The following is a 14204-nucleotide window of genomic DNA, read 5'->3' on the forward strand; positions in this document are numbered from 1 at the left end:
GTTATTCAGGCATTTCCAAGGGTCATCTCCCAGTGTTCTCTCCTGTCTATCTGATGAATCTGGGCATCTTGGGGCAATGTAGAAATTGCCTCATGTACACAGACAACCCTCTCCTCCTACCACCCAACACTACAACCTGTGAGAGATGCACTTATCTAGCCAAACTGGAGGTAAAGCTCTCTCTAATCAAGACTGAACTTGACAGTCAAGAGGAGAAGGTAAACACTTGCACCACCACACTCATTACAGTTTCACTAAATCTACACCACCAAAATCCACATATAGAAACACAAAAACATTTGCGGAGGCTCTCAATAATAATCTGCTCAAGCAACAGAGACCTCCAAAGCAGAAATGCAAGCAACCTCCACCCCCCCAACACAACACAAATGACACATAGCCTGCAGACTCAGTTTGCCACTCAACCACAGCCAATAAGGCAAAACAACGTACCCAACACACTATTCATAGGCGACTCTATAGTCAGGCACACTGATGTCCCACTCACCAGACTAAACAAGGAGAAGGTTACTGTCAGCTGCCTGTCGGGTGCCAGGATCCGCCACATAACCCACGCACTCAGGTCACTCCACAGCAAGTACAAATATGACTCTGTCATTGTCCATGTTGGTGTGAACGATCTGAGATGTACCTCCCTGGACTACATGAAAAGAGACATGGAAGAGTTCTCCGATCTTTTAGCCAGGGCAGGTATGACCCTATCCCTGAGTAGCATTCTGCCATCACCCAGAATGATGCTGCAGTACAAGGACAAAATGATCAACTTCAACAATTGGATAAGCTTCTGGTGCCATTCTAAAGGGATCCAGTATCTGTCTGCCTGGGATGACATGGTCGACAGACCACAGTGCTTTGCCAGAGATGGCCTGCACCTGTCACCCCTGGGATTCCAGATACTGGCTAAGGTTCTTGCCGCCCCTATAGTGCCTTTTTTAGGCAAGGTTCAAATGACAAATCCACCACCATAACAGGAACAGGCAAGCAAAAACTGAGGGTGATGCTACTCAATGCTAGAAGTCTAAATCTCAAAATGCACTCACTCAAGGCACTCCTTAAAATGGAGAATATCGATATCTGTGCAGTGACTGAGACCTAGTTCAAGGCTCCAGAGAGCACCCCTGCAGTACCAGACTATAACTCATACCACACTTTTCGGCCAAGTAACCTGGACCGGAACACCAAAGGCAGAGGTGTGTCCATATTCATTAAGGATATCCACACCTCCAGGCTAGTTGCTCAGCATAATGCAGCTGAGGTTATCCAAGTGCAACTAACTCTGGGCAAAACTGCAATCCAAATTGTAGCTTGCTACAGATCACCCACCATGCCCCAGGATTCCCACTACTCTTTTCTTGATGTACTGGAAAATATTAGGGTTCAACCAAACACCCTAATAATGGGCGATTTCAACTGCCCCACTATTAACTGGGAAAACTACTCATGTACCAACTCTTTCGCTCAATGCTTTCTGGAATTCATAAACTCCAATGCCCGGGATCAATTTATCCACACCCCCACCAGGGGCAACAATATCCTAGATCTAGTCATTACCAATATGAGTGACCGGTGTTTCACACCTGAAGTCAACGCCTCATTGGTCCAATCATGCTTCTTAAGACAGAAGTGGTGAACTTCATGACACCCATGCAGATGGACAATACAGTTACGACTACTGAATCCTACACAAATGCACTTTATAAGCACTTACATGAGTGCATGGATCATGCGATCCCAAACAGAACCAAGATGCTATCCTCCAAAAAAAGGAAGAGAATCTGGTGGTCCCCTGCCATAAACAAACTATACAACAGAAGGAAGAAACTCTTGCAAAACAGAGTAAAATCCCACGAGTGGAGGAGCTCCCTGGTCAGCCTCAGTAAGAAGCTGCGATCCCTGATAAAATCCTCCAAAGCTAGTTATGAAAACAAAATTGTCACTGATTCTAAAGGCAACCACAAAGCATTCTATAGCTATGTCAAGAATCTCAATGGCAACACTCAGATCTGCTCTGAGTTACAGCACAATGGCACTAAATATACAGACCCAACTGATATTGCCAACATCCTGGCAGATAGGCCCAGTGCTAACTTTACCCCCCTCTCACCCCCTAATGAGCCCATCTCTATACCGGAAGAATGCAAAGTTCCTGTAATCACGGCTGCACAGGTAAAAAAACACACTCTCCAACGCCAGGAACACAGCATCCATGGGAGCAGACAACATCCCAGGCTGCGTTCTACACGAACTACAGAATGAACTGGCACCTCACCTAAGTACCATGCTCAATCATAGCCTCACCTCAGGCTTTGTGCCTGCTGAATGGCGCACAGCAATGGTTATCCCACTCCACAAGGGGGGAGCCACCGCGGACCCCAGGAACTACCACCCCATTAGCCAGACGAGCATGGAACTTATAAACAAAGACATTGGTAATCTCCAAACTCTGGATCCCACCCAGTTCGGGTTTGTAAAAGGCAGATCATGTCTCCTAAACCTGATAGACTTCTTTGAAGCAGTCACCAAAGCCATAGACAAGGGTAAGGTGGTTCACACAGCCTATCTATATCTTGCCAAGGCTTTCAACACCATCCCCCACTCTGGAATTATAGATAAACTCACTAAACTAGGTATAAATCTCAGTGTCACAAGATGGGTTGCCAACTGGCTCACTGACAGATCCCACACTGGGAAAGTAGCAGACTCCAAATCTGACTTCAGACCAGTGACAAGTGGAGTACCACAGAGTTCAGTCCTGGGTCCTCTCCTGTTTCGTATCTACTTCTCTGAAGTACAGGCTAACACAGAAAGTTTTGGCTAATGAAGTTCACAGATGAATGCAAACTAGGAGCCATAATCAAAACTCCTAACGATGTGGACATCCTACAAAAGGGCCTCATTGAGACAGATGCCTGGTATCAAAGCCATGGCCTCAAACTCAATGCTAAAAAGTGCATTGTCATCCCCTTTGGTAAAAACTCTGTACTCATGAACTACAACATTGGAGGTAATATACTTAACACTGAAAATGTGATAAGAGACCTTGGGACACAGGTGGACAGTAGTCTTTCCTTTGATAATCACATTGCCACAGTAGTCAGGAAATCCTTCTACATGGCACACCTCATCACAAAAGGTTTCTCATCCAGAAAAAAAGAGGCCATTGTTCCCCTCTACTCATCACTCATTAGACCCATTATAGAGTACAACGCCCCTTTTTTGTACCTCACAAGACATCTACAACAACTGTAAAGGCCGCAGAAATACCTCACAAAGAGGATTACCGGCCTCAAACAGATGTCCTACGCAGACCATCTCAAAAAACTTCAGCTTTACTCCGTCACATATCGCCTACTCAGAGGTGATATCTGCCTAACATACAAAGCTATGTCATACCCAGAGCTGTTGGACATGCACCACTTAAAGAAATCCCAATCCCTCCGAGCTACACACTCTAGGGACCTAAACCTTGTCACCACAATAAACAGAACATGCCGGAGGGATAGATTCTTGCCCTAGAGACTTCCCATACTCTGGAATAAACTACCTATCTATATCAAACAAAGCTCCTCATTAGCACTCTTCAAAAAAAATCTTGATGACTGGATGGGAAATAGGAAATTCACCCCGGGGATCACCTCTGTGGCTCTGTTTGACAGTGGTACAGGAAAATAATTTTCTTGGGTGGCAAAAGCCAGGGTACCTTTTTTGCTGGGCTTGTATAGGCCCTAGGGCTGATAGCCTAGTACCTACCTATGAACCTATGAGCAGTATAAAAAAAAAGTGCAAAAAAAATACTTAGAGCCCTTTTGTGTGCTTTCCAGCTCAGGTAGACCAGGTAAACACTTACTACCACTGCATGAATGATCCCAGTCCTCCTAATATAAAAGCACAATAAAGGAATGTCCAACGTGAAATGCTACCACAAACAAACTTAAAAGATACAAAATGCTACCACAAACAAAGTTAAAGATACAGATACAACAGTGTACTTTAAACAGCTTATAAAAGTGTGATTATTCAGTAAAAGTATTTCACTTTGTATAAATGAGCCAAGGGACACAGCTGTCCAGAATTTATAAAGGCGCTAAAAGGAAAATAAGCTGATTAATAAGCCCTCCAGCCAATAAAACTACATTCAGATATCTCAAGTGTTTACCCGACCTAAACAGATCAGGCTACCTCCCAGTGCACTAGATGGAAAATTCACTGACCTCTTGATGTAAAAACAAGTGCTTGCTAGAGTGTAAACATAAACTACCTTATCCAACAGCTAGCTAGAGAATGAATTCAAAGCAAGTAAATCTATAGAACAGACAATGAGAGGCAAAATGCACTTTTTCAATATAAGCACAAGGAAAGCCAAATAAATGATTCAGGAGAGACTTCCCATACTCTGGAATAGATGGTAAAACAAAACTTCGGACTCACCACGATAGTTAATTAAAATAGTAGACTTTAATAAACAAAAGGTAAGCGCTTTCGCGTATTTAAAAATACGCTTCTTCAGACCATAACATCAAACTGAAACTGTATGCTTATATATAGTCAAGTTCCCACTTCATTACTACAATTAAATAATTAAATAATTAAACAATCAATCAATTGGCCATTTGCAAGAGTAACGTGCAATGCTTAGTTCCTATAGCAGAGCATGCTTTTCCAGCTAGTATACAATAGATGAGTACACTCATTTGGATCCATACTCTGGAATAGATTGCCCATACATGTCAAGCAGAGCACCTCCTTGGCCCTCTTCAAAAGGAACCTTGACGATTGGATGGGAGATAGGAAATTCACCCAGGGGATCATGTCAGTAGCCCTGCTAGACAGGGGTCCAGGCAAGTAAATATTGTGGGAACAAATATCCAGGGAATTGTTTGTCTAGGCTTGTATAGGTCCTAGGGCCGATAGCCTAGTACCAACCTATGAACCTATGAACAGCAGCGTAGAAATGGAGGAGCTTATTAAACTCAATCTACAGTAGGGGTGGGCAGTGTAAAATCACCAAGTTTAAAAAGCAGATCAACAAAGGGGAGCGTGGGTGGGAAAAACTACCTGGGAATCACCAGCAGTGCTTTAGTTTATGCAGGCTTGAAATCTTTTCAGAAAAAGCCCCATAGCTATTCTCTCTCCACTCTTCAAAATACTGGAGAGATGCATATACTCTCAGGTCTCAGACTACCTCCTTACTAACAACCTCCTTTCCAGTACTCAGCATGGTTTCCGACCAAACCATAGCACCACCACTGCCTTAATCTCCTTTACTAAGACTATCCTTCAGCATAAAAACAATGGCTATCTCTATCTAAAGCATTTGATATGGTCCCACACAAAGAACTTATCTCTGTCCTCAATAATCTATCCTTCTCACGATCAGTCACCAACTGGTTTCAGAGTTACCTGTCTGACCGCCAACAATCCGTTGTATGGCAGAATGACATATCTCCCCAACTACCTGTCTCCATATGGGTTCCCCAAGGATCCATCCTTGAACCCCTACTCTTCTCTGTTTACACCAATAATCTAGCCTCTGCCACCAAACATGGCACACTCATACAATACGCAGATGACTCAAACATCATGTGCTCAGCCCAGTCCCTACCCAAACTGCAAAAAGTCACACAGGAAGCCTTTTCCTCTGTTGAAACTTGGTTATCCGATGCCCAATTAATACTCAACCCAAACAAAACTAAACTACTCATCTTCCAACCCACCAAACATACTAAAAACAACTCTCACTTTAATATCACAGCAAAAGACAACACCACTATATACCCAACTGAGCACACCAAATTGCTAGGAGTGGAAATAGACAATAAATTAAAATTTGACATTCACATATCCATGACCATAAAAAAAGTCCACAAAAAACTAGGAGAGTTGTACAGAAATAAGCAATTTCTCACCAAAGCAGCAAAGATTTCAATAGCAAATTCCCACCTTATTTCCACCCTACTTTATGCCTTTCCAATATATACCAACCTTCCTAAGGCAATGCGATCTAAACAAGCTAGAGACCTGCTACAACAAAATCGCCAAATTCGCCACAGGGGCATCCTACCGTAGTCACCACTGTCTCTCACTTGCTGAACTAGGCTGGCTTGAACTCGCTCACCTCCTTCAGTGGTATCAACTCTCACTCACCCACAAACTAGTAAACCATCCACTAAATGTCCCATCCCTCCAGAATCTACTCCAACCCTATCGCACCACCAGACCACTAAGATCCAGCAACAAAAATCATTTGCAGATCACTAAAGCCAATAACTCTGCTGGTGAATCACTATTCTCTTTCACCGTAGCCAAATTATGGAACTCCCTTCCACCCACAATTACCTCCGTACCATCATGCACCCACTTCAAAACTTTACTAAAAGCGCACCTAAAAACATGCTAGCTATGCCCTTGCAACTCCCACTCTAATATCACGCACCCCATCCAACCACTACCTTTCTTTCCACTCCACTAACTACCTTGATTATAGCAAGCTCAGATGCTCATAAGCCTAGTACTTATTATACAGCAGGAACTTCTCATTGTAACATTTGTTAATGTCTGTTATGTACTTCACAGATAAAGATTCTAGTTGTCTACTGATGAACTATGTTCTTCATCTGTAAATATGTTGTAAGTAATTGCTATGTTAAATTGTTAATCGCTATGTAATCCAATGTAACTACTGTCTGTTTATTTTAACTGTGGAGCTTTTCTCTCCGGGCCTCTGCTGAAAATGGACCTACGTCCAGTCAGACACCCCTGGTCAACAAATTTAAATAAACTAAATAAATAAATAATAAATAAAAAGGCAAAGCCCCAAAATTCACTGTTTAAGTATCACTCAAGAAACAATTTAACAAATAAAAAAATGTGAAATGTGCAGTCTAGATAATTTAAGTGTCTATCTCTGACATAGAAAAAAAAAACACCAGACCAAGCAAATTTACAGAAAACAAAAGAAAGCAGGTAAAACAGAAAGCAGCTGTATCACTCACAGACAAAAAGATAAAGATTCACTTTCCACACCCGGCAGGTAATCGCCAGCAGTGCTATAGTTTATGCAGCCTTGAAATCTTTTTAGAAAAAGATAACGCCTCAGAAATTCACTGTGTATTTAATTAGTGCTAAGAGTTTAGTAGCATTAGGATCAACTAAAGATATAGCTGCATGATCAGATTTGGGAATTGTGTTTAAAAAATAAAAAAGACTATACGTCATATTTGCCTTTTTAGGGGTAGCTGGCTATCAGGAACATTGCAGGCAGTAGCACACACATCCTCTAAAACAGACAGAACAGGAGGAATGGGTGTAGGTTCTGGAAATTCCTTATGTAACAATTCATAGTATTTTCTGAGGGACTGAGAAACCTTAGTATTCACCCGTTAAAATAACTGCCACATTGTAGCAATAGTCTCAGAGAAAGAGACCCCCTCAAGGAGAGTAGAAACAGAGCTCTTCTCTGAGTCTGAATCAGAAATCTGTGGTAAAACCCTGTATCTGTCTCTTCATCTTCCTGTTCAGATTCAGAATCTTGAACGTCTCCAGGAAAAGAGGTATCCCTCTTTCATTATAAGAAGGTTCAATAGCCTGAATTAAACCATGAGCCACACAGTAAACTATTCCTGAGGAAATAGGAGGAGTAGACACATGCTTAGTTTTTTGTTTCTTTTTGACAGGAGAAATGGGGCCAACCATGTTACTAATGGGAGCCAGCTTTCACAGGTATGGACACAGCATTCTGACATAACAGGGAAGCTTTTCCTATTCCTTCTCTCAGGATTGACAAGACTGGCTCTCCCTTGTCCATTGAGTGGATCCCAAAAGCCACAGAGGGCAATGCTAGTCCCCTCTCCACAGCTATACCAGAGTGATCCAGGGTAAAAGATGAGTAGCCTGAGTTATAACAAATGGCCACAGCAGAGTCACCCACCCGTGGGTGAGGCAAATTTCTACCTTTCCATGCTGGCAAAGGCTGATTGCTTAACTTTTTCTTTTTGTAACTATGGGACCAGTAGGTGGTTCCATGGTTAAGCCGAAAATGGTGCCTTTTTCCCAGGGAAGATAAGCAGCAAATGCCCGTGAAAAATACAAGTCTTTAAAAGTTACTTTTTCACAAAAAACACAGCAAAAAGCACTTTAAAACACTTTGCCAGACCCCAAAAAGTAAAATAAACAATTTCTCCACAGAAAAAAGATGATTTTTAGCTACTTTACACAACTTCTAAGGCGAGAGGAAAAAAGGGGTACTCCTATTAAAAGTACATTACAATCTTGTGACAGCCCATTAAAAGACAAAACTCCTAACTTTAAAATAACTTTCTTGAAGAGGAAAGTGATAAAACAGACACAATATTTAGAAAATGGGAGATTTTCCCCAAAGAGAAGTTATCTGTCCAGCATAGGAACAGCACCAAGAAAACCACTGATCCTTGAAAGCCTTAAAGGAGTATACTTTTTGGCGGCAGTAAAGGTCTGAAGGGCTTCGTACCCAAACTTGAATTTCAGTCAGCTCAACCTGCTTGAGAGTTTGGGTACATGGAAGGTGATCTGAAGCTTTGGAAGCTAGCCAGCTGTTATAACCTTGACAGGATATAACCCATAATAGCTAAGGCTACTGAAGCAGTGATCAATATGAGGAACTGGTTATGTCAGTGAAGCTCCTTACGGGACAGTAGGTCTTAAGCTTGTTGAATTTAAGAACCCAGGCCACTCATCACACAGGAGGACTTTGTGCCAGTTGTTGAGAAGATTACCTTAACGACTAATGCAGAGCAAAACATCTTTCTGTTTTTTATGCAGAATAAAAATGTCTTTCTTTCTTGTACATTCACACCTGCCTTTGAATTAAAGTGCTTGGCCTTAGAGACTGTAGATGCTGTACTTAAGAGGGTACCACCAACTAATTTCACAATTCTTTTGGGAAACGTTCATGCTTATCTGAAAAATGACAGTGAAACTGGGAGAGACTTAATTGGTGGAGCACTTGCCTGGTACATATCTACGTATTAAAATTTTTTGGGTTGTCTGCGGCAGTCATGGATTCTCCATAACAAAAAAAAATATTCAAACAGTCATAAACATAAATGTACTTGCCACCAGAGCAGCTTAGGCCAGAGGATGATGATGAAATCTACAGTCAGTTTCTTCCAGTTTGAGGCCATATATATTTGGATGTTGGCTGAGGAAATGTGTTATCTGTCAAAAAATCCTGACTTGGTGGTGAGTTAAGTGAGGAGGCTGAGGCAGTGAGTGGGCAAACCTGGGACACCCAGCCTCATAATAAACTCAGCACAGGAATATTTATAAATCTTCTGACTGGATGAATTCAAATCTCACCTGCAGAAATGCTTCTTTTGACAATGCAAGAAGTTTTGGGACATTGGCAGAAGGAGACTGGACCATATCTGAAGTGCATTCAGCACTCTACCTCTTCTCCGTTCTTGTTTCCCTCTCACAGTGTCTCTACCTATCTGATATGTCCACTTGAATTCAATTCCATGGTTTCATGGCTTTTATAGATCCAGAAAATAGTTAGTCCATACACACTATCATTTATGACTCCCCCCTTGCATTCTGCTCAGGACAACTCATTCACATCCCCCTGTCATGATTTTGTAAACTTGCATCTCCATTGCTTCTGGTCTCTTACATAACAAACTTTGTGTCTTCTAGTTTCTGGCTATATCTTTTATCACAGACATAAAAAAAATTGCACGCACTAGTGGCATTGGAACCCCATATTTTTGTACTACTACTGACACTATATATTCCTGGCATAAGGTCATTTTCCTTCTCCAAGTCCACAAAACATATATAGGCAAATCCCCTTGACCCCTCCAGTATTTGGGCAAGAACAAAGAAATGATGACCTGTTTCACGGCTAGGATGAAATCTCAGATGTTACTCCTAAATCAAATAACTGTTATGATTATATTAATAAGCTTACAGCCTTGCCACTACACTTTTTTAAAATGTTACCCAGATACATTCATTTTCACTATATTTTGGACAAATATGGATATTAAAGTTGCACTGATTAAATAGTATTAGTACTATGTGTGTCTCCTCAGGTCTGTATGACATCATATTGTACACATAACATGAAGTTGTCCAAGAAGGGCATAGAGGAAGTATGTCATGATAGTCAACAGTCACTGTGTGTTATGGCAAAGTAATTGCTTCTGAGCAAGTATTCAAACCATTGCTGTTTGCCTTCCTAATTCAGAAAAATCTCATATGACTTCTAATGTGAAGTTTCTAACAGTCTCACCTAAAATTTCCTTCTGTCTGTCCATCTCTCTTTTTCTCCATCTGCCTGTCTATCTATCCACCCCTCCATGCATCTATCCATTTTTGGTATCTATGCCGTCCAGTTCACGGCCATGGAACATTGGATCCTGTCCCAGGAAGCTGAGAGAATAAGGCAGAAAACATTCCTGAATGGAATACCAGATCATTGTATGGCAAAAGTAAACACAAATGTGCACATGCACATAAACACTCACTCACACACACAAACACACACACACACACACACACACACACACACACACACACACACACACACACACACACACACACACACACAGGCACACACACACACCTACCTCTATGGCCATTTTCAGCATCAACCTTTCATTGCAGACTTATAAGTTCATAGGCAGGTATATATGTATCTGCTAGGCTAATAACCACAAGGGCCTTTATAAGCCTAGCCTTGTAACCAAATCTCATTGCATCCCCTTATAACATGGGCATCTTAACTGAGGGGTTATTTGTGTTAGAAGGTTGCTAAAACATTATGTGGGGGTATGTTAGTTAGGGAAAGTTTACTGTCTGCCTATGTCTATAAGAGTCATGGGGGCCATCCTGGAGGTGAATTTATGATTATCTATCCAGTGGTCAAGGTTACATTTTAATAGGGTTAGGGATGGTCTATGCTTCACATGGCTTGGTAGCCTATTCCAGAATATGGACATCCTTTGATTCACATATCTGTCCTATCAGCATGTTCTATTTATGTTGCAAGCAATGTTCAGATTCCTTGATCTAGTGTTTCTGGTGCTGCTCATTTTGTGGATGTGCAAAACCTCCATCATTGCTGGACCTAAGGATGCTTTATATGCCAAACACAGATCACCTCTCAACAATCTGTAGGAGACTGATTATAGAGACAGGCCTCTAAGGAGATCTGTATAGGACAGTGTGATAATACCCTGAATTCTCTTGGTATGGAACTTCTATGGGTGTTCCAAGTGTTGCATATGCCTAGCCAGGTACATGTTGATGGGGGCATTGCACTCAGTGATTGGTCTGATAAGGGATGAGTAGAGTGGTACTATACCTTCCTTAGACATGGATGACATACCCTTACTTATAAGTTGAACAACACAGAATGATTTTTTTACTACCTTGGATATGTGTTGGTCAAAGGCCAGATTACCATCTACATATGTACCCAGATCTCTAACTACTGGGTCAACTCTTAGGGGTGTCTTATCAATGAAGCAATTTGTCTGCGTAGATATTTTCCCGGAAGGCACTATAATGCACTTTTTTTTGCACTGAGTTTTAATCTGTGGTCTTGGCACCAGTCATTTGTCTGTTTTAGACCCTCTTACAGGATGTTAGTGTCAATGGGAGAATTTATGATAGCTCACAATATGCAGTCATCTGCAAACTTGGGGATCCAGAAGCCTTGGACATTAGCATAGATCACAAGAAGTATATACCAATCAAGAGTGGGCACAGCATTGACCCTGTGCCACTCAACTGGTGACCTGCCTCTTCATGGACATTATCTCACAAATTCTGATGTCTTCAGTCCAAGCTGTGAGCCAGCTGGCAATCCAGCAAGTTGTGTAGAGATTTATGGCTAGTTCAGTGAGTTTGCCATAATACCCGAGTGTGGTATTATGTTGAATGCCTTAGCCACTTTTCGGTAAGTGGTATGCACCATTTTCCCTTCATCCATTGATGTGATTACCTTCTCAAAGAAGTCTAGCAGGTTAAGTACGCATGACATTCCCTTGACAAAACAAAACTGGGATGGATCAAGTGTCTGTAGGTTGCTAATGTCTTTCTTGATCATTTCCATGATACTTTGTTCCATGGCTTTGCATTTTAGGCTAATCAGTCTAATAGGTCTGTAGTTTCAGGGGTCAGTTCATGGCCCACCCTTGTGAAGGGCAATAACCATTGCTACATAGCCTGTTCTGAGGCTGTAGTTGAAAATTGTCTCAAGTGCTCTTGATAGGTCATGTCTCAAGACTATTTAAGAGGGAATCTGGTACATTGTTGGACCCCATTTAGGCTGTGCTTTTAGCCTTAGTGAGCACTGCTTTGACCTGCTCCCTACCTATAGTTGTGGAGGGTAGTTATGCTGGTAGGGATTTCACAATAGGTGGTAGGGGGAGTGGATGGTAAAGTCTGAGCTAAATTTGTCAGCCATCAGATTTGCTATGTCACTCTATTCAGTGAAGGTGGTGCCATTTGCTACCACTTATAACTTAATATATATATTTGATTTATTTAACATTTGTTTACCAGAAATGTCCAACTTGGAATGAGTCAATTTTCAGCAGAGGCCCAGGAAGAAATGCTCCAGACACATCTTTGCAACATGGGAGGAAACCGGAGCACCCAGAGGAAGCCCACACAAATGCAGGTAGGACATGCAGACTCCACACAGAAGGCACCCCAGCCAATAATCAAACCAGAGAATCTCTTGCTATGAAGTGACGATGTTAACCAATGCACCACTTCACCGTTGAGTTCTAACTCAATGTGATCATTTGTTCAGTGGGCAACTTTGATACTATTTAAGCCACTTCTCTTGCTCAGTAGGTTTCTTTTGGACTATTTAAGCCACACCATTAAACATCCACAATTCAGAATGCATATTATACAATTTTTATTTTGTCCAAAATGCCTGGGATGGTGATACTGTATTTTAAGCCCTTCTTTTGACATTAAAGTCTAAGAAGCTGACTACATGTTGTGCAGGTGTCATTGTGATGTGATAAAACATGCTTCTTTTCCATTCTTGCATAACTGTTGTTTTATGTTTCTTGTACTGTGAATACCCATCTCTACAAAATAATAATAAAAAATAAGCAAAAACTAACCATTTTGTGCATACTGTGATCTAAGACAGACTACATTGTAACATTTTCAAGGAGTATGAATTAGGATTCGTAAAAGAGTTTGCTTGAAAATAAAATGTAGTATAGCCTTCATTTATCAAACAGAGAAAGGAGTCAATAACATACCCATGTAAGAAGGGGTAAGAATTCAGAGCGACCTGTCCTAAAATTAATATAATAAAAAATGCAGTTAGTATGCCTTTAATGATCTCTCAGTTGAGCCTATTTGCTTAGAGATATTGTTCTCCAAGATATTAGATGAACATAAATCATTCTGGAAGAGGAGAGGAGTGCAAATATACTAAATCACCATCAGGAACGCTGACTTATATTTTAATATCCTAAGTAAGGAAAGAGAAGCATGTGATATGTGTATGTATAGATACTGCCCACCCGCACACTCCCACGTGCACCGCCTCCCTCCTTCCCCCTTGAATGTTCCCTCTCTCACATGCCTCATAAGCTTTTGTTCAAGTACACCTCTTGAAGGACATGCATTGGCAGTTTTGCGGCTTCTGTACAGTTAACACAGAGTTCTTTGTATAACTGACTTTTTCTGAAGGAATTTTATAGGGAACTCTGGTTCTCTGTCACCATTTATTTATTAACTTTTTACAGAGTGTCAAAGGTGCTTCATTGGTTACCCCTTTCTCTACAGATTTAGTTTCTCCCCCACATCTCACTAGAAAATAAACGTGCAATCTCCAATGATGCTTGCTATTGCCTACATCATTCCTTTAAATCACTCCCAAAGGTGTTGGACCAAGGTGTGTGTTTTTTTTTTTTTTTGTAAATGGAAGTAGGATCATTTGCCTCCCTGGTATTTATTTTATTTCTTTTTATTTATGTATCCTTTTGTTGACTGGCTTAGTCTCATTATACCAGTGGCCTCTTTTCAGGGCAGAGCTGAGGTAATATTATTCTGCTAATAGAAATTTGGCTTGGGCATCAGTGAACCTATCTTATTTGTTTCAATAGGTGCTGTGGTTTTTTTTTTTGTTTGTTTGTTTTATGTCCACCTGCACTACCACCAACTCAAGC

Source organism: Protopterus annectens, chromosome 14.part0, assembly GCF_019279795.1.
Source record: "Protopterus annectens isolate FY-2018-M chromosome 14.part0, PAN1.0, whole genome shotgun sequence".
Taxonomy (NCBI): Eukaryota; Metazoa; Chordata; order Ceratodontiformes; family Protopteridae; genus Protopterus; species Protopterus annectens.